The sequence below is a fragment of the Bos grunniens genome, chromosome 21 (genome assembly GCF_055505025.1).
Source record: "Bos grunniens cultivar Pamir isolate PY7600 chromosome 21, Bosgru_T2T1.0, whole genome shotgun sequence".
Lineage (NCBI taxonomy): Eukaryota > Metazoa > Chordata > Mammalia > Artiodactyla > Bovidae > Bos > Bos grunniens.
Genome location: NC_141185.1, coordinates 56,197,801 through 56,224,689, shown reverse-complemented (window position 1 = coordinate 56,224,689; position 26,889 = coordinate 56,197,801). Strand labels below are relative to the sequence as shown.

The 26,889-nt window shown below is 44.3% G+C and overlaps 2 long non-coding RNA genes and 1 pseudogene across 2 annotated transcripts; 2 read left to right on the top strand and 1 right to left on the bottom strand.

Annotated features, from left to right (window-relative positions):
- The first annotated feature begins 15,420 nt into the window (after positions 1–15,420).
- Positions 15,421–17,200, top strand: LOC147349763 (uncharacterized). Its single transcript, XR_015150119.1, has 2 exons — positions 15,421–15,704; positions 15,830–17,200. It is a non-coding gene; the product is annotated as an uncharacterized LOC147349763 (long non-coding RNA).
- LOC147349762 (uncharacterized) lies at positions 15,729–23,505 on the bottom strand. The gene is made up of 2 exons (XR_015150120.1): positions 20,616–23,505; positions 15,729–20,134 (listed from the first exon to the last, which is right to left on the bottom strand). It is a non-coding gene; the product is annotated as an uncharacterized LOC147349762 (long non-coding RNA).
- Positions 23,506–25,868: 2,363 nt separating this feature from the next.
- Positions 25,869–26,513, top strand: LOC147349761 (BTB/POZ domain-containing protein KCTD2 pseudogene; annotated as a pseudogene).
- The last annotated feature ends 376 nt before the right edge of the window (positions 26,514–26,889 follow it).

Below are 26,889 nucleotides of genomic sequence, written 5' to 3'. Positions count from 1 at the left end.
CTCAGTGGGAGCAGCCCACATCTCCTGAGAGTACAGTGGGCTGTGCTTGTTGGACTGAACCAGTTCATGCGAACTGTTCTGTCTTCTGTCCTCCAAAGTGAACTACTTTCCCACCTTGGAATTTCCATGAGTTAATGGCTATGTTGCTTCCCTGGTGGCTCAGATGGTAAAGAGCCCACATGCAATGCAGGAGACTCGAGTTCAATTCCTGGATTGGGAAGATCCCCTGGGGGAGGAAATGGCAACCCACTCTGGTATTCTTGCCTGGGAAATCCCATGGACAGAGGAACCTGGTGGGCTATAGTCCATGGGGGTCGCAAAAGAGTGGGACATGACTTGGTGACTAAACAACAATGGCTATGTTATTCTGTGCTCAACGGGCTCTTTCATAGCTTAATATTTGTCTACTTGGGTATATGGAGCACATGTCCCTGCGCAGGCTCCACGTGCTTTGGCTGACAGCCGAAACCCTGACTTAGACTTTGTTTACTACTGCGTAGTTGTAGATGCTCAAATATCAGCTGATGAAAGATTTGCTCTGTTAAAATACCCACCAACTGTAATCAGATTCCATTAACTAGATTAGGAGAACTTTATACTGAATGCGCTTCAACATGATTTAGCCAAAGTAAATCATCACAATTTCATGTACTTCTTATGTAAATATAGTTTTCCACTTATTGAAAAAATGAAAGTTAGTCACTCAGTCATGTCTGACTCTGTGTGACCCCATGGACTGCAGCCCACTAGGCTCCTCTGTCCATGGAATTCTCCAGGCAAGAATTCTGGAGTAGGTTGCCATTTCCTTCTCCAGTTAGAGCTTCTTAAAAGTAGGGCACACCCTGTATGTCAGTGATCAAAAATAGATCTTGCCCCTGGCACTCTGATAGACTGTCTGGAACTCTGATATGTTTATGCAATAGCCCCTGACCAGCCACCCAGAAGCGACTCTGTCCTGAGAACTCCTTGGGACTTCACCTGGGCTCTGATTTTCAGGGTGCCGTAGGGTGATACCTTGTCGTCTTTTCTCTTTCCTAGATGTAGGCACTAGAAAGAGAGGGAGTAGACAGAGGCAATGCAGGAGCAAGCAGAGCACATGGACCTTGGCATCCTCAGCTGTGGGATCCAACCTGGTCCTGGCTGCTCCCTGGCTCTCTGCAGCCAGGTTCTCATACTTGTCTCCAAACATAACCTGTGACTCTGTAGAAAGCCTCATATTTCCCTGTCTGTTTGCACAGCATCATCAACCGTCATAAACCCACAGGAGGGGGATGAGGTAGCCTAGGGGGCCTGGAAACCTCAGGCTGATGGGGAAACAACTATTCCCGTTACACAATAACTCGAGATCAGAGAACAAGCAAATAACCGGTTCTTAGTTCTACTCTTGCCTGGAAAATCCCATGGACGGAGGAGCCTGAAAGGCTGCAGTCCATGGGATCGAGAAGAGTCGGACACGACTGAGCAACTTCACTTTCACTTTTCACTTTCATGCATTGGTGAAGGAAATGGCAACCCACACCAGTGTTCTTGCCTGGAGAATCCCAGGGACGGGGGAGCCTGGTGGGCTGCCCTCTATGGGGTCGCACAGAGTCGGACACGACTGAAGCGACTTAGCAGCAGCAGCAGCAGTTCTTCAACCAACAGGGATTTAACCCACCCCGCCCTGCAGTGGAAAGTGCAGAGTCTCGATCACTGGACAGCCAGGGAAATCCCCCCACCCCCTCCTTTTTTTTTTTTTTGGTTGTGCTGAGTCTTTGTTGCTGCTCCCTGGTTTTCTCTAGTCGTGGAGAGCAGAGGCTACTCTCTAACTGCGGTGTGGGAGTCTCCTTGTGATGGCTTCTCTAGTCGCAAAGCAGAGATTCTAGAGCCACAGGCTTAGGAGTTGTGGCTCTCACACTTAGTTGCTCCCATGCCTGTGGATCTTCCCAGATCAGGGATCTAACTGATGATGTCCCTGCATCGCAAGGTGGATTCTTAACCACTGCACCACCAAGGAAACCCCAGCAAATAGCCAGTCTTGATTTAAATATTTGATATTTTGTTCATCAGGGATATTTTAGCATTAATTTTCCCCTTTAAAAACATTACATAAAAATATTATTTGTCTTCATTTGGCACCTCTTAAATTTTGTGCCTGAGACAAGTGCGTTCACCTGAATCCCAGTCCTACGTGGATGGTAGAGTTGCAGAAAAGGAATTCTGGTAACCAAAAGGCTTCAGTTCTGACCCAACACAGCCATGAAAGCCTCAACACTTGGCCTTCCTGGACCTAACCCTCATGGCTTCCTCAGTCATATAATACAGATGATTCTATCTGCCCCGCTTTATTTGCAGGGCAGTTAAGTATGACGGTCAGATGAGATCTCATAGGAAAAAAAATTACTCTGCACACAAAATGGGATAATAATTAGCAGTCATTTGTCTTCAGGCTTGCTCTTTAAGCAGGGATGAGCCAATCCAGTTTGATCTGTGAGCTCCTAGGTCGAATGGGATGGTGACCTTCAGAAATTGCACGGCAGCTAACAAATACTGAGATCTATTTGGCCTCTGGGTTCTGACCCTGGGATAAGTCTGTGCTAACAGAGTGACCCTGACTACTGCTTTGCCTCTCCAGAACCCAGGAATAGGATGTAATTCCATTCTCAATCCATATCCTTGACAAAGTGAACTTGGACTCGGCTGACATAATTCAAGCCTGACATGATTTGAGACTCTAGACTCATATACAGGAAACAACCATAATTTTGAACGAGCTAACACCTTCTGTGTTTTTCACAGTGTCATTATTTTTTGTACAATAGTTATACTTACTGTGTATATTAAGTTCTTAAAGGACAGACTGTGGAATAGAAATTAAGGGTTCTCCTAAAAAAATTGTGTAACATTAATTTATTTGTTTCCTGTACAGTTGGGCTTCCCTGGTGGCTCAGATGGTAAAGAATCCGCCTGCAATGCAGGAGACCCAGGCTCGACCACCGGGTTAGGAAGATCCCCTGGAGAAAGGAATGGCTACCCACTCCAGTATTTGTGTCTGGAGAATCCCATGGGCAGAGGAGACTGGCAGGTTACAGTCCATGGGGTCAAAAAGAGTCAGACACGACTGAGCAACTAACATTTTCAAATTTATGTAATTTCTTTGTGACTTCTCATTAGTGTCTCATCAAAAACTGTTGTTCTTGCTACTTATTTTTTAAAGTTTTTTTTATTGTGATAAAATATATATAATATAAAATGTACCATTTTAATGATTTGAAATGTACAATCCAGTGGCATTAAATATTTCACAATGTTGTGTAAGTATCACCTCTATTTATCACCAGAATTGTTTCTTCATCTCAAACTGAAGCTCTGTACCTGTTAAATGATAATCCTCCATTCTTCCCTCCCCAGCCCACGGTAACCACTACTATACCTTGCTGCTGCTGCTAAGTCACTTCAGTTGTGTCCAACTCTGTGTGACCCCATAGACAGCAGCCCATCAGGCTCCCCCCTTCCCTGGGATTCTCCAGGCAAGAACACTGGAGTGGGTTGCCATTCCTTCTCCAATGCATGAAAGTGAAAAAGTGAAAGTGAAGTCGCTCAGTCGTGTCCAACTCTTAGTGACCCCATGGACTGTAGCCCACCAGGCTCCTCCATCCATGGGATTTTCCAGGCAAGAGTACTGGAGTGGGGTGCCATTGCCTTCAGTCTCTATGAATATGCCCGTTTTCAGTAGCATATAACTGGTATCATACAACATTTGTACTTTTGTTATGTAACTTTTATATACAGGGGTAATTCTATCTTGTTTTGTTTTTCTCTTTAGAAGACTCTTTACCCACTCAAGGAAAACATGGCTTCTCTTACTGAGAAATTATGTAATAAGATTGTTTCCCTTTTCTGCTGCTGCTGCTGCTGCTAAGTTGCTTCAGCCGTGTCCGACTCTGTGCGACTCCATAGACGGCAGCCTACCAGGCTCCCCCGTCCCTGGGATTCTCTAGGCAAGAACACTGGAGTGGGTTGCCATTTCCTTCTCCAATGCATGAAAGTGAAGTCGCTCAGTCGTGTCCAACTCTTTGGGACCTCATGGACTGTAGCCTACCAGGCTCCTCTGTCCATGGGATTTTCCAGGCAAGAGTACTGGAGTGGGTTGCCATTGCCTTCTCCTATACAGCGCTAAATAGGAAAGGACATTAGAAGCTGTCTAAAACCAGCAGAAGAATTTTTGACTGTTACGGATGAGATTTTCCTCTGATCCATCCAGTTAATTAGACATCTATTAATCCTGGGTTTTCATTTCAGTGACTTAGTCAAGTGGAGAAGATACAGTAGTCTTTTATTATTAGCATTTTACACCTATCTGCATAATGAATGAATTTGGTGACTTTGTGACGTTCCTGTTGGTCCCCAGCTACTCAGAATCTAAAGGCCATTTTTCTCACTTCTTATTTTAGTTTTTTTCTTTTGTAGAAGCATGTAAGATCAGGTAGCGGTAAAGAGTTGACTTTTGGAGGTCTGGTTTTTGCTTGTCTGCTTTACTTAAAATGCCCAAGGCTTTTTCAAAGTTTGTCAATCAAGGTTGCAAAATACCCCCTAATAGTAAGAGAACGTAGTCAAACTGTATGTTTGGTATCACTTACAGTAATATTTTGCAACCCTCTCATGCTGATTTTTTTTTTTTTACCCTGGAAGTTTGTTTTCTGTTGTTGCTCCCTTTATGAGCAACTGCTTTCCTTCCCAGGCCGTCATGTCAGCCCCCATCTGTGCAGGAACTCCAAGAATGCAGCACACACAGGTGCTAAGAGCCTTGCCCCTGAGAAGCTGTCATCCAAGTTAGGTGGCAAGAGGGACATTTATGAAGTGAGTGTCTCATGGAAGCCGGAATATGATTAAGGATCTAAACGAGGGGTCAAATAAGAATGGCTTCGTGAGGTCCAGGGGAAGAGAGAACAGACAGTGGGGACTGCCTGGGGGAGCTTCTTAGAGAAGTGGAGTTATACCCTGAGCTGTGAGGACCTAGGTAAGCAGAAGTAGGAGGCGGGTGCTCCTACTTGTAGGAAGTAGCAGAGCTGGCATCAGTCCCCTACGCCGTGCTTTTGAAAAGTCATACATGTTAAAGTTAGTCCATTGACATAGCAGCTATTCAAACTGGGATAAAGAGAAGCATCTACGTAAAGCTAGCCTGAGACAGGTAAAGAAACGGCTGCTCCTCCAGGGACCAGGGGCGCAGGCCTCATTCTGGCTCCCCTGTGCTTGTCAGAACTCTGGACAAAACTACATGTCTCATGGTTTTCTATCCCACATTCCAAAACTGCTTGCCCCTCCCCAACCAAAATCCAACACTTGCGGTTCATTATGGCTTATCATGTTCCTGATCTCCACCAGAGATTTTCAATAAATTCATTGTTCTGTCCTTCCCTCTAAGCTCTTCATCTGCCATCTGAATCAATGGTGATTTGTTTCCATTGTCTTTACCGCTCGGTAATAAAGGAAAAATGCCCAAAGCATCAAGAAGGAAGAATGTAGGTACACTGTATAATCCTCTAATTAGCTAACAAATGCCTAGTTTTTTTAAAACTAGCAAACTATATAATAGATAACTAGCTTTGCTCAAAAGCCTTTCAGCCAAGTCCTACTTCATACTGAGTGCAGTATACATCATGCAAAAATTAACACAACTCTGCTTCCCTGGTGGTCCAACGGCTGTGCATTCCCAATGCAGGGGGCCTGGATTCCACCCCTGGTCAGGGAACTAGATTTCACATGCCACAACTAAAAAGATCCTGCATACTACAGCAAAGTATGCGGGATATGCAGAAAAAATCAGTGTACATCACTTCAGACTTGGAAGTCAGAAAGTGTTATGTGTGACATGACCAAGTTTAAAGGTGAAGTTGAAGGCATTAAATTCCCCAGCTCTGACAGACATGGTTTAAAACTGAAGAAGAAGAGAAGGACAAGATTCTAGGAGCTGTTATTTTCCAGTGTACTCAAAAGTGGGAAAACATGTAAAGTTCAAGAAATATGGGTAGAGTTACAGGGAAGGGTGTTGTTACAGTGAGAAGACCCAAAAAGGCAAGGAAAAGTCTGAAATTTAGAAGGAAAAACTGTGAGGCTGAGTAAAAATTAAGACTCCCAGGAGGCCACAGCCAAGGAGAAGCTTTTACTGCTTTCCTAAAATGCCACTGGGCTGCAGTCTTAACCCCTTCTTCACCAGAAGTCTCCAGTTCAGTCAATTTACATAAATAAATAAAGACAGGGGAAGGGATGTTGCTTTAGCACAGAAAACTTTGTACAACTACCATACAAAATAAAGTTTAGAAAAGCTACTGAAAGGAGTCCTTTACTCCTTTCTCCTCAGTCTCGGTATAGAACAATTAAGGAACTCCGCGCTCTGTTTAAATATTTAGTTGTAAATACAATGGATAAACACCATAGCTGTACTCATGGGTTTGATTCACAGCTAAGTAACAATATGGTGACTGAAACCATGAAATTAAAAGACGCTTGCTCTTTGGAAGGAAAGCTATGACAAAACTAGAGAGCATATTGAAAAGCAGAGATATCACTTTGCTGACAAAGGTCCGTCTAGTCAAAGTTATGGTTTTTCCAGTAGTCATGTATGGATGTGAGAGTTGGATCAAAAAGAAGGCTGATGCTTTCAAACTGTGGTGCTGGAGAAGACTCTTGAGAGTCTCTTGGACAGCAAGGAGATCAAACCAGTCAATCTTAAAGGAAATCAACCCTGAATATTCATTGGAAGGTCTGATGCTGAAGCTCCAATACTTTGGCCACCTGATTCAAAGAGACGACTCATTGCAAAAGACCCTCATGCTGGGAAAGATTGAAGGCAAAAGGAGAAGTGGGTGGCAGAGGATGAGATGGTTAGATAGCATCACCCCCTCAATGGATATGAGCTTGAGAAAGCTCTGAGATATCGTGCAAGACAGAGGAGCCTGGCATGCTGCGGCCCACGGGGTCGCAGAGTCAGACACGACTTAGCTACTGAACAACAACAATACCCTGGCCTCCAAGGAAAAAGCAGAAGGGAGCCCTGGAGACTGTAAAGGCCTGTTTGGTCTTGGTTTCTGAGAACAGAGGTAAGGTTTTTAATACCTGAGAAGGAAATAAAATAGAAGTACTGGTGGGAGGCTGAGCAGGTTCCCTGTAGGACTGAAACTGTGGTGCTGAGAATCAACAGCCTTGGACAGAGAAAAAAGCTTTTTAAAAAAAAAAGTTGAAGTACAGCTGATTTACAGTGTTGTGGTAGTTTCTGTGTACAGCAAAGTGATTCAGTTATCTATATAGTCTTCATCTTCTTTTTCGTTATAGGCTATTAAAGATCTTGAATATGGTTTTCTATGCTCTACAGTAGGTCCTTGTTGTTTATCTATTTCATATTAGTAACTTGTATCTGCCAGGTGGTGCTAGTGGTAAAGAATCTGCCTGCCAATGCAGGAGAGGCAAGAGGTATGATGGGTTCGACCCTTGGGTCAAGGAAGATCCCCTGGAAGAGGAAATGGCAACCCACTCCAGTCTTCTTGCCTGGAGAATCCCATGGACAGAGGAGCCTGGCGGGCTACAGACCATAAGGTTGCAAAGAATGGGACGCAACTGAGCACGCACACACACAGTTTGTATCTAGTAATCCCCAGTTACTAAATTTATCCCGCCTTTCTTTCCCCTTTGGTAACCATGTTTGTTTTCTATGTTTGAGAGGAAAAAAAAAATCTCTAGAAGAAGCAGACTATCAAGAAGATTCGAAAGAGTGGATATCCCAAACCGATGAGAGTCAACGCAGACCACAGATGAGGATGGAAGTGGACCCCCCTCCCGGCTCTGGAAGGAGAAAACATCTCCACGACTGGGGAGGATGCGGGGTTACCCCAAAGGCTTGGGAAGCCTCCTGGCAGATACAAGCTACTGATATGAAATAGATAAACAAGGACCTATTGCATATTATATTCTACTGTATATTATAGGGAACTATATTCAAGATCTGTAATAGCCTATAATGAAAAAGAAGATGAAGAAGAATATACAGATAACTGAATCACGTTGCTGTTCCCATATGTAACAGGGCAATTAAACATTCATGATGCTATCTTATGGGCATTGATGCTGTTTTCAAACCAGCATTATACAAATGGTCACCTGATCTTCATGACCAGGCTTCAAGTGGCAATTGGACTCTAGATATGTCATTTTTCCTCAAATCAGGATGGAGGGCCAAATAAAAGTATTACCTTTCTCTCTAAAGTCTCCTTTGATGCATGAGGAAGGGTCATTCATAACACACTAAAATATATAGAACTGTATCTGCATTTTTAACAATTGTGGTAAAATAACACACAGCATAAAGTTCACCATCTTAGTCACCTTATTTTATTTTACTATTTCATTTTTGACTGAGTCACATGGCTTACAGAATCTTAGTTCCCCGATCAGGGATTGAACCCAGATCCTTGGCAGTGAAAGTGTGGAGTCCTAACCACTGGACCACCAGTGAATTCCCCTAATGACTTTAAAATATACAGTTCAATGCCATTAATTACATACACATTGTTGTACTATTATGCACAGCTTTTTTTTTTTTTAAGAGTTCATAAAGCACTTCAGTATTCTGTGGTTCATAGTGTCATTACAGAGAACAGTAGCTATGGCCATTCAAGAAATTTGGAAACGCTTGTAAGTGGAGTTTTAGCTAGTAGAGGACAGGCTTTGATTCTGTTAGTGTTCCTGTTTTTCACTGTTTGGAAGGTCTGTAATTAGCTTAGCTTTGGGCCATGGGCACGTGCCTGTGTGCAGCTCAGAGTGTGTTAGTCTGAGAGGCAGTTCTATAGAGCTGAGACCTTGGGTCTGGGGCCAGACCACAGGGTTTTGAATTGAAGTTGTGCCACTTACTGGTTGTAAGATCTTAAGAATGTGCTTTACCGCTTATTCCTCTGTTTTCTCTTGTTTAAAAGGGAGGTAGTGAGATGGTTGGATGGCATCACCGACTCAATGGACATGAGTTTCAACAAACTCTGGGAGATGGTAGAGGACAGGGAAGCCTGGCATGCTGCAGTCCATGGGGTTGCAAAGAGTCAGACATGACTTAGTGACTGAACAGCAATGACAACACACGTACCTTATTGAGTTGTTATGAAGATTAGCTGAGTTGATATACAAAACCCTTAGAACAGTTTCTGGTGTATCTTACATTGCTATGAGACTTGGCTATTACTATTATGGGAGGGAAGGGAGAGAAGGAGAGGTGGAAGGTGGAACAGAGTGTGGTGTTTAGGCCACTGAGCCTTGAGAGAGATGGACCTACGTCAGTACAAGAGGGTGAAGTCAAGCAAATCAAACCCAGAGTAGAAGTGATTTCTATCGATGATAGAGGAGCTGTTTGTGACACTGGGCCTGAGCCAAGTTTAGAGTCTTTCCCTTTGCTGGTTTTGTTCCATATTCTTTTGCTGTAATAAACTGTAGCCACGAATACAACCACATGCTTAGGTCTAAACTAAAAATGAAGTAACACGTGCTTCCATGTCGTATTCATTTCCTAGAGCTGTTGTAATAACATACCATGAATTGGGTGGTTTAACAACAGAAATGTATTCTCTCACAATTCTGGAAGTTAGAAGCTCAAGATCAAGATGCTAGCAGGCTTGGTTCCCTCTAAGGACCAAGAAGAAGAATCCGTTTCAGCCTCTTCTCTTTCTGATGACTGCTGGCAACCTTTGGTGTTTCTTAGCTTACAGAAGCAACACATTGGGCTTTCCTGGTGGCTCAGTGGTGAAGAATCTGCCTGCCAATACAGGAGACACAGGTTTGATCCCTGATCCGGGCAGATCCCACATGGCGCGGTGCAACTAAGCCTGTGCACCACAACTATTCAGCCTGGGCTCTGGAACCCAGCAGCCGAAACTACTGAGCCCACGTGCCCTAGAGCCTGTGCTCCACGACAAGAGAAGTCACCGCAGGAAGAAGCACTGCAGCTAGAGAGTAGTCCCTGCTCTCCACAACTAGAGAAAAGACTGCACAGCAAAGACCCAGCACAGTCAAAAATAATAACTAACTAAATAAAGCTATTTTTAAAATGGGAATTTTATTTAGAAAAAAAAGAAGCATCACCCTGCTTTCTGTTTTCATCTTCACATGACTGCTCCCTGTATGCAATGTCTGTAGAGTTTCCCCATTTTTGGTGGCCCACTCGACTTCAGTATGACCTCATCTTAACAAATTACGTCTCTGACCCAATTTCCAAGTAAGGTCACATTCTGAGGCACTGGGGGGGTTAGGATTTCAACATATGAATTGGAGGGGAGAGGGCACAACTCATAACACATGTGAATACAGTTATAAATGACCCCTTGTGAGAGATTTGGACTATAAAGAAAGCTGAGCGCTGAAGAATGGATGCTTTAGAACTGTGGTATTGGAGAAGACTCTTGAGAGTCCCTTGGACTGCAAGAAAATCAAACCAGTCAATCCTAAAGGAAATCAGTCCTATGTATGGGAAAGATGCTGGGAAAGATTGAAGGGGATGATAGAGGATGAGATGGTTGGATGGCATCACTGACTCAGTGGACATGAGTTTGAGTAAACTCTGGCAGTTAGTGATGGACAGGGAAGCCTGACGTGCTGCAGTCCATAGGGTTGCAAAGAGTCAGACACGACTGAGCGACTGAACTGAACTCTCTGGACCTCAGATTCTTCGTTTTTTAGGAAAAGTGATTGTTACTGCTCTTAGTTTCAAGACTGTGAGTCTTCAGGAAGCCAAGGACTGACCTGTCCTATGAGAAAGAAGCAGGTTCAACTTTATTTCTTCTGTCTGGATGAGAACCTGGATGCAAGACTGTGTCCTCACCCCACCATCAGTGCTGGGGGTGTAAAGTCCTTTTTTACCTCCCATAACTGCAATCCTGTACATCAGCTGTGCTTCATTGCCAGGTTGGCAGCAGCTGCCCACATAGCTCCATCCCCTTTGCTAGGGTGGTTCCCACCCTGCCTCCTCCCAGTATCTGAGCAGTTGCAGGTTTTCACATCTGGTTCCATATTCTTCTTCTGATTTAGTGGCACTCTGACCAACCAATGCCTCCATCCTCCCTTTCCCAGTCCTTGCTTTGTGTTCCCAAGACTAGTAAGGGACAAAGCTGGACAAAGCTGATATTTTTAGCCCAAACCTCCATACCACCCCCAGACAAGGGGTATTTAATGCACCATCAACAATTCCTCTTATCAAATATCCTATCAGATCTCAAACTCTCCAATAACCATACTGTCAGAGATATACATGATGTCCTCCTAATTCCAAGGATGGGCTTCACTGCAGTTCTACCTCTAGAGCAGTACATTTGCGTAGCCAGGGAACCAACGATAGAAACAATCTGGCAATGATCGTACCCACAAGTGAGTGTTATCAAAATCATACGACACATCTAATAAAAGCTGGTGGACCGCTTCCCTGGTGGTTCAGAGGGTAAAGAATCCACCTGCAATGCGGGAGACCTGGGTTCGAACCCTGGGTTGGGAAGATCCCCTGGAGGAGAGCATGGCAACCCACTCCAGGATTCTTGCCTTGAGAATCCCATGGACAGTGGAGCCTGGCGGGCTACAGTCTATGGCATCACAAAGAGTCGGACATGACTGAGCAACTAAGAACACAGCACACACAGTGGACTGCATACTCAGTGTTCAACAAAAGCTAGTGGACGGCATGCGTGTGTGCTAAATCACTTCAGTTGTGTCTGACTCTTTGCAACCCCTGGATTGTAGCCTGCCAGGCTCCTTTGTCCATGGGATTCTCCAGGCAAGAATCCTGGAGTGGGTTGCCATTGCCTCCTGCAAGTGGACTACATATTCAGTGTTTAATAAAAGCTAGTGGACTACATACTCAGTGTTTAATAAAAGCTACTCATACTCACAGACAAACCTTAAAAGGAACAGAAGACTAGGTATATGATATAAAGAAAGCCAATCCAGTGGAAAGATCAGGGTGAAGGTTAATTTATGTGTCAACTTGGCTGGGTTATGGTGCCCAGTTGTTCAGTCAAACACTCGACTAGGTGTTGCTGTGAAGATATTTTGTAAATGTGATTAACATTTACAATCAGTTAACTTTAGGTAAAGAAAGTTACCCTCGATAATGCTTCATCAAATCAGTTGAATCTCTTAAAAGCAAAATCTGAGGTTTCCCAGAGAAGAAGGAATTCTGCCTCAAGACTGTAATGTGGAAATCCTGCCTGAGTTTCCAGCCTGCTGTTTGGAGTTCAGACTTGCCAACCCCCACAGTCATGTGAGCCAATTCCTTAAAATAAACCTCCCTCTCCGTACTTCACTCGGGTATTGCTTTAATGTGAGAGAGGTTGTGTGTGTGTGTCTGTGTGTATCCTATTGGTTCTATTTCTCAAGAACCCTGACTGATATGATCAGATTCATTGTTAGTTGTAGCCACAAGAAGAGGATGAATTTGAAAGAAAGACTTGAGATGAACTAACTGAGAGGCTAGAGACCAAGCCTTTAGTAATTTTCCACTCTGAGTAGAAGGGAAAGAGAGGAGAAAGAAAAACGGCATTTGACGACTCCAAATGATTTGCTTTCCACATGAAAGTTGCACCAATAAGGCAAAACCCCTAAAAGAAGGATGTCTAAGATGTTTTCTTAAGTCCACATACCTGGGATCCAAAGATGGAATGAGTTATAAATTTAGCTCTACAAACAAATGCTTAGAAAATCCCCCTGTTGACAGGCTATAAGCATAAGATGGACTTTCCTTCAACTTCTACACAGTTCTTGAAAAGATGCAATAAGTAGGTTATTCTGGCCTCAAAGGCAATGAAATGAATTATGGATGACTCAATAGAGAGAACTGAACAAATATAAATGTACATCTTCTGGGCCAAAAATAAGCCAATTAAAGGGGAAAAAAGGCAAACACTAGATGAGGGGACCTGTTTACTAAGAACATGGAACAGGATTAGTAGTCTCAGTATTTAACAAGGTTGTAACATTCAGTAAGAAAAACCCCAGTAGGTAAATGCACAAGAGTCTTCTACCAGATAATTTCAAAAACAGTTTGAAATGATTATAAATGGCTGGCAAACATTTGGGGAAAAAATGCCCAACCCTACTAATTCAAAGAAATGCAAACAGAAGCAGCAATGAAATTATGCTTACATCTATGAGATTAGCAAAGAAAAATGAAACTACCCATGATGGTGCTGATGGGAGAAAATAGCCTATTGGAAAGCAACTTGGAAATACCTAAAGTATTTAACCAAGTAATTTCTTTTCTGGAAATGTCTACCTAACTAAGAGCTGAATCAGAAAAAATGTTTCACACAGCATAACTTATAACAGCAAGATGGGACTTCCTTGATGGTCCAGTGGTTAAAACTCTATGCTTCCATGGTGGGAGGCATGGGTTTGATTCCATATGCTATGTGGTATTGCCAAAAATAAGTAAAATAAAATAGCAAGAAATCAAAATGTCCTGACAAAGAGGACTCGTTCATTCACTTAGTCATTGAAATATTTGAGTTCCTACTATATGATCATTTCCTGAGATTGCTAAACAATGCCTAGCTTTTCTAGATTACTCTTCTTTTAAAAAGTGGGTAGGATTTGTGTAAATAAATAGATATATGCTATTATACATAACTTGCTTGAAAATGTTTATGCTGTCACTGGAAGGCTATACAAGGGACTCATTGCAGAGACTGCCTTTGAAAAAGCAGTTGGGTGAGGGGTAGGAGGCTGAATTACTTTTCACGGTACTCTCCTGTACCATCTTGAATTTTTTCAATACGTCCATGGATTTTGTCAATGTTTTGAAAGTGCATGCCGTGTAGCTAATCTTATTTTTCATAGGGACGTCTTGAGTTGTTTTCAAGAGATTTCTTGGATGTCTCATCTTCTTGAATGTGAAAGGCTCTGCAAGGGAGGGGACTGTGTTTCCTTTCTTTCTATTCTCCTCCAGTGCATAGCACAACTGGAGTACATAATGGGAGCTCAAAAATACCTGTTGAGCAGAAAATAATTTGGTGCTCAAAGACCCTGGGAGAAGAAGTTGAAATCAATCACTCTGGGACTTACATGGTAGTCCAGTGATTAAGAATCTGTGTGCCAACACAGAAAACACAGGTTTAATCCCTGGTCCAGGAAAATCCCACATGCCGAGGGGCAACTAAGCCTGTATACCACAACTGGTGAGCCCGTGAGCCCTAGAGCCTGCGCTCCACCACAAGAGAAGCCACTGCAATAAGAAGCCTGTGCACGCCAACTGAAGAGTAGCCCCTGCTCACCGCAACCAGAGAAAGCCTGCGCACAGCCCCCAAGACCCAGCGCAGCCAGAAATAAATGTTAGTTGGATGGCATCACCGACTCTATGGACATGAGTTTGAGCAAGCTCCAGGAGATCGTGAAAGACAGGGAAGCCTGGCATGCTGCAGTCCATGAGGTCACAAAGAGTCGGACACGATACAGCAACTGAACAACAAAACTTTTTAAAATGGCTAACATGATATTTTTTTAAAAGACCAGTCACTGGGTATTATTTTAATGCTGACCTGTATGTTTTAAGATGTATCTGTTAAGCCACAGTTTGCTAATCTGCCAATGAGAAAAAATAATTGATGATATTCTTTGATAAAACTCTATATGGAGAAATGCAAAATGCCTTTTTTTTTTTTTAAGGGGAAATTTAACTCATAGCATCTGGATTGGGGAAGGAAGGCTTCTCGCGATGGAGCACAGGCTCCAGGCAGGCAGGTTTCAGTAGTCGCAGGACTGCAGCTCAATAGCTGTGGCGCACAGGCTTTGTTGTTCCGCAGCATATGGGATCTTCCCCCACCACAGATCTAACAGGGGTCCCCTGCATTGCGAGGCGGATTTGCAACCACCAGACCACAAGGGAAGCCCTGCAAAATGCCTTTTTAAGGCCCATGTAGCTATCTGTAATCTTAACAGCTGAATGAAAGACCCCTCAATATCAAATAAGGAAACATATAATCTCAAGGTTTTAATTATTACAAAAAACAAAACATTTTAATATAGGGTCAATTTTGAGCATTTGTAAGAGATTACGTTTGTTTTAATATACTTTGGGTGGTGTTTGTAATCTATAGCAATCCTTTTATCATCAGTTTTGTTTTCTTTTTCCTTTATTCTCCTGTATATGAGACATAGGGAACAGAGTGAAAGTGAAAGTCACTCAGTTGTGTCTGACTCTTTGTGACCCCTTGGACTATACAGCCCATGGAATTCTCCAGGCCAGAATACTAGAGTGGGTAGCCTTTCCCTTCTCCAGGGGATCATCCCAACCCAGGGATCAAACCCAGGTCTCCCAAATTGCAGGCAGATTCTTTACCATCTGAGCCACAAAGGAAGCCCAGGGAACAGAGTAGTTAAGGGTAATAAATTTCATTCACCAGTGAATTTCTCTCTTTTCTACAGTTTCATGAATGAATGACGACACCATTGGAAACTGGCACCTGACTTAGTATATTGATGTGATTCTCTTCACTACCCCACCCCACGCCCATATACTTTCAAAATATCATTGGCAGCTGAGGAAATTCACTGGCAAACTACCACAAGGAAGTGTATTTCACTAAATGAAGTTCCTGAAATGCAGCTTTTGTTTCTTGTTTCCTTTTGCTCTGCCAGCAACTCCAGATTATGAGAAAATGCACTGTCTGCATTGCATAGCATATGACAGCTCAGGACTGTTCCAGAAGGTATGACTACTATTTGATACAAGGTGGGGCTGCATCGGGGAGGTGGGGAGGGAGCCTAAGGAAGAGAAGGAGAGAATGAAGGAACTTTTGAATAAAGGATCTGCTTTTGTTTCTGAAATTCACAGAATTACTCTGATGAGTGAAGTACAAAACACCAAATTGGAGGCAGAGATGCCTGCTGATAAGATCTATTAGCAGGAGAAGGAGGAAAACCAAACTCCTTGAGAAATAGTGAGCCAAGTTCTCCCAGCTAGTGGAAGGGGACTTTGCTGCACAACTGCTCCATGAAACGAAACCCACAGACTTCCTGGATGGTGGGAAATCTGAAAATTTGATTAAACTGAAGAATGAAGATTGAGACATTGGCAACAGTGGGCCTGTGAATCTAGATCCCAGCGCACCAACTGACAGATCACACATTGTCAATCGCTAGCCTGAGGCCAGAAATCCGGAAAGGCAGCCCAGTAAAATAGAAAGGATATGCCTTGTCGTGGGGAGAGGGAACAGGGTGCTGTATTTCTTGCGGCTTCCCTTGATAAGAAGAAAGAGAGGAGGAAGAGGGGACAGAGGCAGTACAAAGGAGGAAGAGAAAAGAAAAAGGAGACAAGGTGAAGAAATTCAGAGAGTAAGGGAGAAAGAGAAAGAAGAAGAGGCAGGAGCTAACACTTATAGCTGTCATCTCAGAGGAGGGATAAATTAGGAGTATGGGATTAACATAAATGTTACCCAGTCAAATCTCATACGGCTTATTAAGTGAAAGGCCAATAATCGAGAGACAAGTTGTTGGGGCATGGAATAACAACTTTATTCGGAAAGCCAGCAAACTGAGAAGATGGTGAGCTAGTGCCCCCGCAAAGAACCATCTTGCCTGAGTTAGAATTCAGGCTTCTTTTATACTAAAAAGGGAGGGCGTAAAGTCAAACACTTCCTGGTTCCCATCAGCCTTCGGAGGGAATGTGTTAATTTCTTCCTTCTGCAGCCGTCACAGGTGGGCCTGGTCAGGATGTTTCTTGTGAGCTAAACAAAGGTGTTTTAGCTTAATGCTCATTACCTGGGAGGCAGGGTTTCCAGAGATGGGCCGTTATGTATAATTTAAGCTTCTGGGCAAATCCCTTTGGTGATTAACTTGCAATACAATCCAAAATTGTGAATTACATTCACACTACTATATACAAAATAGATAAACAACAAGGACCTACTGTGTAGCACAGGGAACTATACTCAATGTTTTTATCTATTTTTTAATTGAAGGATAATTGCTTTACAGAATGTTGTTGTTTTCTGTCAAACTTCAACATGAATCAGCCCTAGGTATTCTACTCAATGTTTTCTAATAACCTATAAGGGAAAAGAATCTGAAAAGGTTTATACCTATCTATCCTCTCTCTCTCTCTACACAATATATACATATTTATATCTGAATCACTTTGCTGTTATACCTGAAACTAACATAACATTGTAAATTAACTATATTTCAATTAAAATACATATATATATGTGTGTATAGCTATCATTTCATTTCTTCTTCTCTACAATCCCAAAGAAGTATTAATTCATCCCCATTTTATAATGATGGAGGCACGAGGCTGTGCAGTTGTGAAGGGTTAGAGCCAGACTAGAACCTGACTGCAATAACCCCCCTTTTCCCTGCTGCATATGGAAACGTTCAACAGTCAGCAAACAGGACATCTGTTGGCTATGGTTCGGTTACTTGGTGTCAGCGTGTACAGGAAATCCACAGGTGGGACATTCCTTGTGGAAATGTTGTAACATGAAGTTAAATTTCACCGTAGGGAGAAGCAATGAAGGGAACGGAAAGGCTTTTACTCCTTTACATCAATTCTGAACACACAGAAAGGGAAATTACAACCAGTTACAGGGACATGCTAAAAGAGTTGGCCTTTAAAAAAAAACACACACACATGCGCAAAAACTAGATTAGTGTGTCTTGGAAATGAAAAGCTGGAAAGTGACACAGCGTGCTGTGATACAAAAATTAGACTGTAGAGACTTGCTGGTGTTTTAAATAATCGCCTCCCCATTCCCCCACCCCTCATCCCCCTGACAAGGAGGAATGGTAACACACTGTGTTTACAACTACAGAGGTGAGCTGAAAACACTTAACTTGGAATTTTGTGCTCTGATTCTCTCAAAACATCACATATCCCTTAAAATGGATGAACTGGCTTCGTGTGGTCCTGTCTGAAAGCAGAGGTCTGTGGGCTGAGCTTTTTCTTTCCCTTTCTGTTTGACTGTACCATGGGGCATGTGGGATCTTAAGTTTCTGGACTAAGGATGAACCATGCCTTCTTCAAGGGAAGCACCACTGGACCCCCAGGGACATCCCAAGTCGACCATCTTAACCATGTAACATGTACAATTCAGTGCAGCCATCACACCACCCACCTTCAGAACATCTTGCCAAAATGAAACTCTGAACCTATTAAACAATAACGCCCCTTTCCTGCCAGCCCCTAGCAACCACCACCCTACTTTCTAACTTTATGAATTTGACTAATCCAGATACCTCATGTAAAATGGAATTAAACAGCATTTGCCCCTCTGTGACTATTCCACCACGCATAATGTCCTCAAGATGCATCTATGTTGTAGCATGTGTCAAACCATTCCTTTTTAAGGCTGAATAATACTCCACTCCGAGTGACTTCACTTTCACTTTTCACTTTCATGCATTGGAGAAGGAAATGGCAACCCACTCCAGTGTTCTCGCCTGGAGAATCCCAGGGACGGGGAGCCCGGTGGGCTGCCGTCTATGGGGTCGCACAGAGTCGGACACGACTGAAGCGACTTAGCAGCAGCAGCAGCAGTATGCATAGACCACATTGTGTTTATCCATTCAGCCACTGATGGATAATTGAGATGATTTTTTTTTTTTTTTTTGGGCTATTGAGTTGATTTTTTAAGTCTTGCATTTGAATCAAAATTTTAAAGAAAGTTTCAAAGTATTTTTCCATAGATGATCTTGCTTTATTCTACCTATCATCACTGTAGTTATGGATACATTCACAGGGTATTGTTTTACAAGTTTTGAAAGGGAAGTCAATCACAAAGGTAGAAAATAGCTACACAAAACATCCCACTGCAAGCAGTCCATGGAGAGGCCTTACCAAAGTCACACAGGGTAAAGAGCCTCCCAGTTCTCCTCTCTGGGGCCATCCTGGGTGTTGGGGTGCCCTTGGCACACTGGAGAATTCCAATTGCAGGTTGGAGCAGGCAGGAGAAAAAAGGACTTACCTTAGACCCTGGCATTTGTAATCTGCTGCCCTGCCACTTGATCACAGACAAAAATATAACCATGGTGGCTCAGGGGTAAAGAATCCACCTATAATGCAGGAGACATAGGATACGCAGGTTTGATCCTTGGGTTGGGAAGATCAGCTGGAGAAGGAAATGGCAACCCAGTCCAGTATTCTTGCCTGGAAAACCCCATGGACAGTGGAGCCTGGTGGGCTACAGTCCATGGTGTTGCAGACTCGGGCACGACTGAACAACTAACACTTCCACCTCCATTGCTGTAATATCAATGAGATCAGAACACAAAAAAGAGCGGTGTTAAACCTGACATTTGTAGAGTGCAGGATTAGGGAGATTTTTCATCTTTTATCCCCTTCAGAGGAAAGCATCCACAGAGTTAGTGCTTAGAGAAAGCAGCTGAAGTGTATGATGAGTATGTGATGAGCTCATTCAGCCATTCAGCAAACATTAAAGGATGTGGTAGTTTTCTGCACTTTCACATGGCTGTCTGTCTTTGACTTTGCAAGAACCCTCTGCAGCAGCCTGTTTAGTCACATGTTATGAGGTTTGTACCAGGCAAGATGCTGGGGGCAGCAAAGCATGCAGGCAAACTGACTCCCCCATCACCAGCTGGGCCACCTGCAGAAGTGACTTCACCAATTTGAGTCTCAAGCTTCCGTATTTCTAAAATGAAGCCAATGATAAAGTCCACCTTCTAGGGCTGATACAAGAATGGGATGCGATAAAGTGCATAAGGCATTTTGCCCAATGCCTGGCAGACAACTGCACAAACTCGCCATTATTACATATATGCATTGATCTCTGCTTACCTACACAACATATATATATGCCCCATGAGGTATATATTCTTTGCTGTTTAGTTGCTAAGTTGTGCTCGTCTCTTTGCGACCCCATGGACTGTAGCCCGCCAGGGTCCTCTGTCCGGGGGATTTCCCAGGCAAGAATACTGGAGTGGGTTGCCATTTCCTTCTCCAGGGGATTTTCCCAACCCAGGGACTGTACCTGTGTCTCCTGTGCCTCCTGCATTGGCAGAGGGATTCTCCACCACAGTGCCACTTCCGTTGTTGTTGTTCAGTCTCTAAGTCAGGTCCAACTCTTTCCAACCCCATGAGCCACCTGGGAAGCTCCAGACAAGGCATTGCGTGTTTCCAGTTCTGAAGTTTTAAAAGGAAATGAATTGAGTATTTAATTTTAAAAAGCTGCAGAAATCAGTGGCTTGGAGAGATGCAAGTCTGTATTATAAGGAAAGCAAATCCAGCAAAATGTGAAGCGCAGAATCTAAGTGGCAGATAGATGTGTGTTCACTGTGTAATTCTTTCAATGTCTCTTTATGTTTGGAAATTTTCACAATGAAATGGTGGTGGGGGGCAATCAATGGCTTTCTGTTGGTCACTTTTAACTAACTTTGGTTGTGACAAGGGTTAGGGCAGTAGACTCGATATTAAAAATATCGACCAGACTTGCTATTCCTCCTCTGTCCTGGCCAAATGCATTTTGGGGTGGGGGTGGCATTTCTCAGGGATGGCGTCTGAGGGGCTCACCCATGGCTGGCAGTCAAGCAAGGCATCGTCAAACAAAACCAAGCAGAAGCAGACATCAGCTGTCAGCTTTTCTACGAGGAACCACCAGCCTTACCCAAAGCTCTGATTGCAGCAGAGAGAATATGGGCACTGAACTGAATCTGGAGACACCACCATAGTGAGGGAAGACCCCATCCTGTTATTCTGTCCTCTGGACCCTGAATCATAAGCAGCGCCTCCAGCTGCATGGGTCACAGAATCAGCCCAGTCCTTGGGACTGCAGGTCCTGCTGGAAAAGATGGCAGTGGCATGCTGGCCAGACATAGCTGGGAAAAGTTGTGGCGTGTTTTCATTGCTGCTGCTGCCAGATTTCAGAGATCAGTTGAGCTGCCATCTGGATGCTTTTTTCTGTGCAATGCCTCCTTGTAGCCGCATGAATTCTCTTCTGACTACAACCCAAGGGAGGAAACTCCAGCAGTTCTTTGTGCCTTGTTGCCTGGGGGAGAGAGTGCCATCAGCTCCCCTCCTGCCCTCCCTCCCTCCCTAAAGATCTCAGAGGGGCCCACATGGCCTGGCAACAAAAGCACAAGCAGATTCACTGTGCTGGCTAGTCGGAGCTTGATTAGAAGCAACCTAAAGGCTTTCATGGTTAGATAGCATCACCAATTCAATACACATGAATTTGAGCAAACTCCGGGAGACAGTAGAGGACAGAGGAGCCTGGTGTGTTGCAGTCCATGGGGTTGCAAAGAGTTGGACACAACTTAGCACCTGAACGACAACAACAAACGCTCTCATAGGGGGCTGGTTGGATAAATTATGACTCAGCCCTACAATAGGAATCCATGCAGTTCTTTTAAAGAAGCAAAGGCGTGCTTTAGGTATTGACAAGGAATACTTTCCAAGCTACACTGAGCATTAGAAATAAAAATAAAAGGGTACAGAACAGTAGGTATAGTATATGCGATTAAAAACATATACCTCCATGAATGAACTTGTGGCTGTCTGTATACACTGCTATATTTAAAATAGATAACCAACAAGGACCTGCTGTATAGCACAGGGCAGCCTGGATGGGAGGGGAGTTTAAGGGAGAATGGATTCATGTATATGATGGCTGAGTCCCATTGCTGTTCAACTAAAACTATCACAACATTGTTAATTGGCTATACCCCAATACAAAATAAAAAGTTTATATATATATATATAGTTATATATGCCAGAATATCTTTGGCTGGAAGGACAAGAAAGTTTGGCATAGCGTTTGAGGACAGGGGCAGGGTTAAAATGAAGAATCATATTCATTACTTACAATATGCTTTCTGTGTTGACTTCTTACTATGTGTAATTTTCTATTAAAAAAAAAAAAAAACTTACCTAGAAAAAGTAGAAACAAAACTAGACTCTCAAGGCAGCAGAACTATAGTATTCAGTCTGCTCAAGCTCCCTTTTCTTCTGTGACTCCCAGGCAATGAATTCAACATTGGGTCTGGAGGGGGAGAGACCAGGTCCCATCACAGTGAAGACCTACAGGGGAGACCCCAGGAGCATGCAGCCGAACAATTCTGGGACCCCACCACCAACCCATCTGTGCCCCAGGGCAGGTTCCCTTGGGCATTTGTAGCTCTTCTGATTCCCATGCAACTGGCTTGGTGAGAGGAGAGGCAGAGAAAGAAGGGCAAACCAGCCAGGCTGGAATCTGGAGGGGAAGGTGTGGTCCTGTCAGATCAGCGAAGGTGTTTCTCGCCTATGGCGAGATTCCCAGGGGTAAGCAACGCTGTGGTCTCTCATTCCCGGGGGCTCTGACTCACGGGGACATGTCAACCCAGACTTGGATGACAAGCTGCCTGGGCATCCCATCCTGGCTCTGCCACTAGCTGGCTGTGGGACTTGGGACATCATACATTTTTTGAGGCTCAGTGTTTTCATTCAAAAGTAGGAGGGGGACTTCCCTGGTGGTCCAGTGACTGAGACTGTGCGCTCCTAATTCAGGAGACCCAGGTTCATTCCCTGGTCAAGGAACTAGATCCCACATGCTGCAAACAAGACCCAGTGCAGCCAAATAAATAAATAAATAAAAAGTTTTTTGTTTTTTTTTTTAAGTGGAAGGGAGGGTGAGGATGTGGAGAGAAAAATGCAACTCATGATATCATAAAGTCTTGTTAAAATTAAACTTTCCTAAAAAAAAAAAGCTTTCTATAAATGCTACCTAGCTGAGTAACACCATATCTTCTGGAGCCAGACAGCTGGGGTTTAAATCACAGCTATACTGGCCAACAAATAGATAGATAGATAGATAGACAGACAGACAGACAGGTAGGTAGGTAGACAGATAGATAAACCAACTTGGGACTTCCCTGATAGTCCAGGGGTTAAGATTCTGTGTTTCCCTTGCAGGGGACACAGGTCTGAGCCCTGATCAGGGAACTAAGATCTTGCATGCTTTGTGGTGTACCCTAAATATATAAATCATAGCTGTGCCATTTTCCAGTTTTGTGACTTTGGGAAAATTATTTCATCTCTTTACCTCAGTTTACTCATCTGTAAAATGGGAAGAATAATAGCACCTATATATAGCATAAGGGAGAAGGCAATGGCACCCCACTCCAGTACTGTTGCCCGGAAAATCCTGTGGATGGAGGAGCCTGGTGGGCTGCAGTCCATGGGGTCGCTAAGAGTCAGACACGACAGAGTGACTTCACTTTCACTTTCCACTTTCATGCATTGGAGAAGGAAATAGCAACCCACTCCAGTGTTCTTGCCTGGAGAATCCCATGGACAGAGAAGCCTGGTAGGCTGTAGTCTATGGGGTCGTGCAGAGTTGGACACGACTGAAGCGACTTGGCAGCGGCAGGCAGCATATAGCATAAGGCTTTTCTGAGATATATATATATATATATATAAATAAGCTAACACTTGCAAAATGCTTAGTATAGTGCCTGCTATAAAGTGATTTTTGAGCTGGAAAGTATCTTAACCCAACCTTTTATTTTTAATAATGAAGAACTGTGGGCCAAAGAGGAACTGGCCCTAGAGGGGACCCTTGATTAGTGACAAAGCCAGGAGTAAAACTCAATCTCCCAGCTCCCAGACTAGAATATTTTATACTGTTAACTTTAGGCCAAAAATTCTTCTTACATTCTGGTACAAAATAAGAAAGAAGTGAGGAAAAATCTTTTTTTTTTTAATAATTGTATTTACCTATTTTTGGCTGTGCAGAGTCTTCGTTGCTGTGTGGGCATTTCTCTAGCTGTGGCAAGCAGGGGCTACTCTCTTGCTGGGAACTGCAGGCTGTAGTGTCTGGGCTCAGCGGTTGCAGCATGTGGGCTCAGCTCTCCGGCTCTAGAACACAGGCTCAATAGTTGTGCACAGGCTTAGTTGCTCCATGGCACGTGGGATCTTCCTGGACCTGGGGATCGAACCCGTCTCCTGCATTTTCAGGCAGATTCCTTACCGCTGAGCCACGAGGGAAGCCTGAGAAATCTGTTTTAGATCAGGTAAAAGGATATTGGGTTCAAATTCAGTGTGTGACAACAGCCAAGTTTCTTGAGCTCTCTGAACCTCTCTTCCTTTGGAACAGGCTCAAAATAATAACATGAACATTATAGAGGTGTTGTGGTAAGTGAGCGTCTACATGTGCAATGCCTGGCACATAGCATTTCTCAAAAAAACATATTAATACCAATTAACAACAGATGATGGTGTTGTTAGGCCAGGAGCCCCACACCTGTGAATAAAAGATGGCTTTTATTCCTCATTCTTCTGGGGGTATGCAAACAAGATAAATGCTTAACCTCTTAAGTTAGCTTAAGATGACTCTTAACCTTAGAGATTCAATGTGGTAGCAATCATTGTTAAAACAAATTGGAAATGTCAGCACAAGCTCTATGACATGTGACTATGAAACAGCATAGTAAATGAGGTTGGCTTCTAAGTTGGGTAATAATATTTCTGATCCAAAGTAGGTGTGGCATCATCAGGAAAATGCAAATTAACATCACAGCAAGCAACAACCTCACACCCACTAGGAAGACTTTGATGATAAATGTGTGTGTGTGTGTTTTGTGTGTGTGTGTGTGTGTGTGTGTGTGCATGCGTGCGTGCATGCATGCTCAGTTGCGTCTGACTTTTTGTGACCCCATGCACTATACCCCACCAGGCTCCTCTGTCCAAGGAATTTCCCAGGCAAGAGTACTGGAGTGGGTTGCCATATCCTACTGTGGGGGCGGGGGGCTCTTCCCTACCCAGGGATCAGACTCACATATCTTGCATCTCTTGCATTGGCAAGCAGATTCTTTACCTCTGTGCCACCTGGAACCATCATATACTGCTGGTAGGAGTACAGAATGCTAAAATTATATTGGAAAACACTTTGGTAGTTTTTTACAAAGTTAACCATAATCTTACATGTTGGTTACCTATTACTGTGTAGCAAGTTACCCCGAAATTTAGTGGCTTGAAATAGCATTAAATTTAAAGAAAATTCTCATGGTTTCTGTGGGTCAGAGATTGAGACAGGGTGCAACTGGCACCACATGTCTGGGCACAGCTGGAAGACTGAAGGCTGGGGCAGGAGCCCCCGGGGACTGGGAGATGATGTTGGTGTTGGCTGGGGGCTTCTCTGGGGCTTCTGCTTCTGCACAACACTGTGCCTGGGTTCCCAAGGAAAGCCTCGAGAGAGAGGGCGGAAGAGAGAGCAAAAGGGAGGATCCTGAAAACAGGGGATCCTACCTTATGCATTTATTTTTATTTTTTCTACCTTATGCATTTTATACCCTTACAACAGTTTCAATCTGATAAGCAATCTTGTACTATAACAAGTGAATTTTTCAAAATGCGTGTGTTAGCCTACAGGATGGTTAATTTTATGTACCCACTTGGCTAGACTACAGTGTCCGGATACAGGGTCAGACATTATTCTGGATGGTTCTGTGAAGATAGTTTTGGGTGAGATTAACATTTAAATCGGTGAACTTTGAGTAAAGAAGATTGTCCTCTGTACTGTGAATGGGCCTCACCCAATCAGTTGAAGGCCTGAACAGAACAAAGGTGGACCTGCCCTGAAGAAGAGGGAATTCTGCCAGCTGACCGCCTTTGGACTTGAACTGCAACACTGGCTCTTCCTGGGTGTCCAGCCTGTCATTTCACCCTGCAGATTTTGGACTTGACCTCCATAATCCTGGAGAAGAAAATGGCAGCCCACTCCAGTACTCTTGCCCGGAAAATCCCATGGACAGAGGGGCCTGGTAGGCTACAGTCCATAGGGTCGCAAAGAGTCCATGAGCCAATTCCCAATCAATCAGTCAGTCTCCGGCGCGCGGGCAGCGGCGGCGGCCCAAGATGGCAGAGCTGCAGTTGGCCCCTGTGAATGTGGGCCGCCGCGCAGCCGCTGGAGCCCGGGTCCCGGGCCGCCGGGTCAGGGGGCGGTGGTCGGCCCGCAGAGTCCGGCTGAACGGGGCAGCACCTTACTCCATGACCACCAGACAGACCCTAGGCCTGGAGCCCAGGTCTTTTCTCTGCCGCCTCTGCTGCCAGGAGGATCCGGGGCTGGACACAGACAAGGACGAGACGCGGGCCTATCTGACTGACAGGACCCTATTTACTTGGGTCCACTCCTAAATTACCCCCGTCAAGGGAAGCTCATCTTTAGGAAGGAGTTGGCAGAAAAGGCGGCTGGAGGAAGTGGAGTTTTACAACATTGCATCTCTCCAGCGACTGGTTTCAAGGAGGTGATATCAACAAGAAAAACTGAGCTTCCAAGGGCCCGGCGAAGCACGTGTACAGAGTCCTGCAACGCCAAGAGGAGGCGCTCAGGCAGATGGTGTCCACTATGTCCGACGGTTGGAGATTCCAACAGCTAATCAGCATGCTGCTGCTGCTGCTGCTAAGTCGCTTCAGTCGTGTCCGACTCTGTGCGACCCCATATTCGGCAGCCCACCAGGCTCCCCCGGCCCTGGGATTCTCTAGGCAAGAACACTGGAGTGGGTTGCCATTTCCTTCTTCAATGCATTAAAGTGAAAAGTGAAAGTGAAGTCGCTCAGTCGTGTCCGTCTCTTCGCGACCCCATGGACTGCAGCCTACCAGGCTCCTCCCCCCTGGGATTTTCCAGGCAAGAGTACTGGAGTGGGGTGCCATTGCCTTATGGGAACGAGGATCAGGCAGAATTCCTCTGTGTTGTCTCCAGAGAACTAAATAATTCGACCAACGGCATTGTCATCCAACCTAGCGAGAAGGCGAAGGTTCTTCAGGACAGAGGATCTCGGATGTAAACTCCGGAGTCCTCGGTGATGTGAGCGCGACCCACCCGAGCACCTCTGTGACGTTCAGTCTCACTCCCGTAACCGAGCTTCTGCAAAGCCACGCCAAGCCTGGCCCCCCCAGCGGAGAAG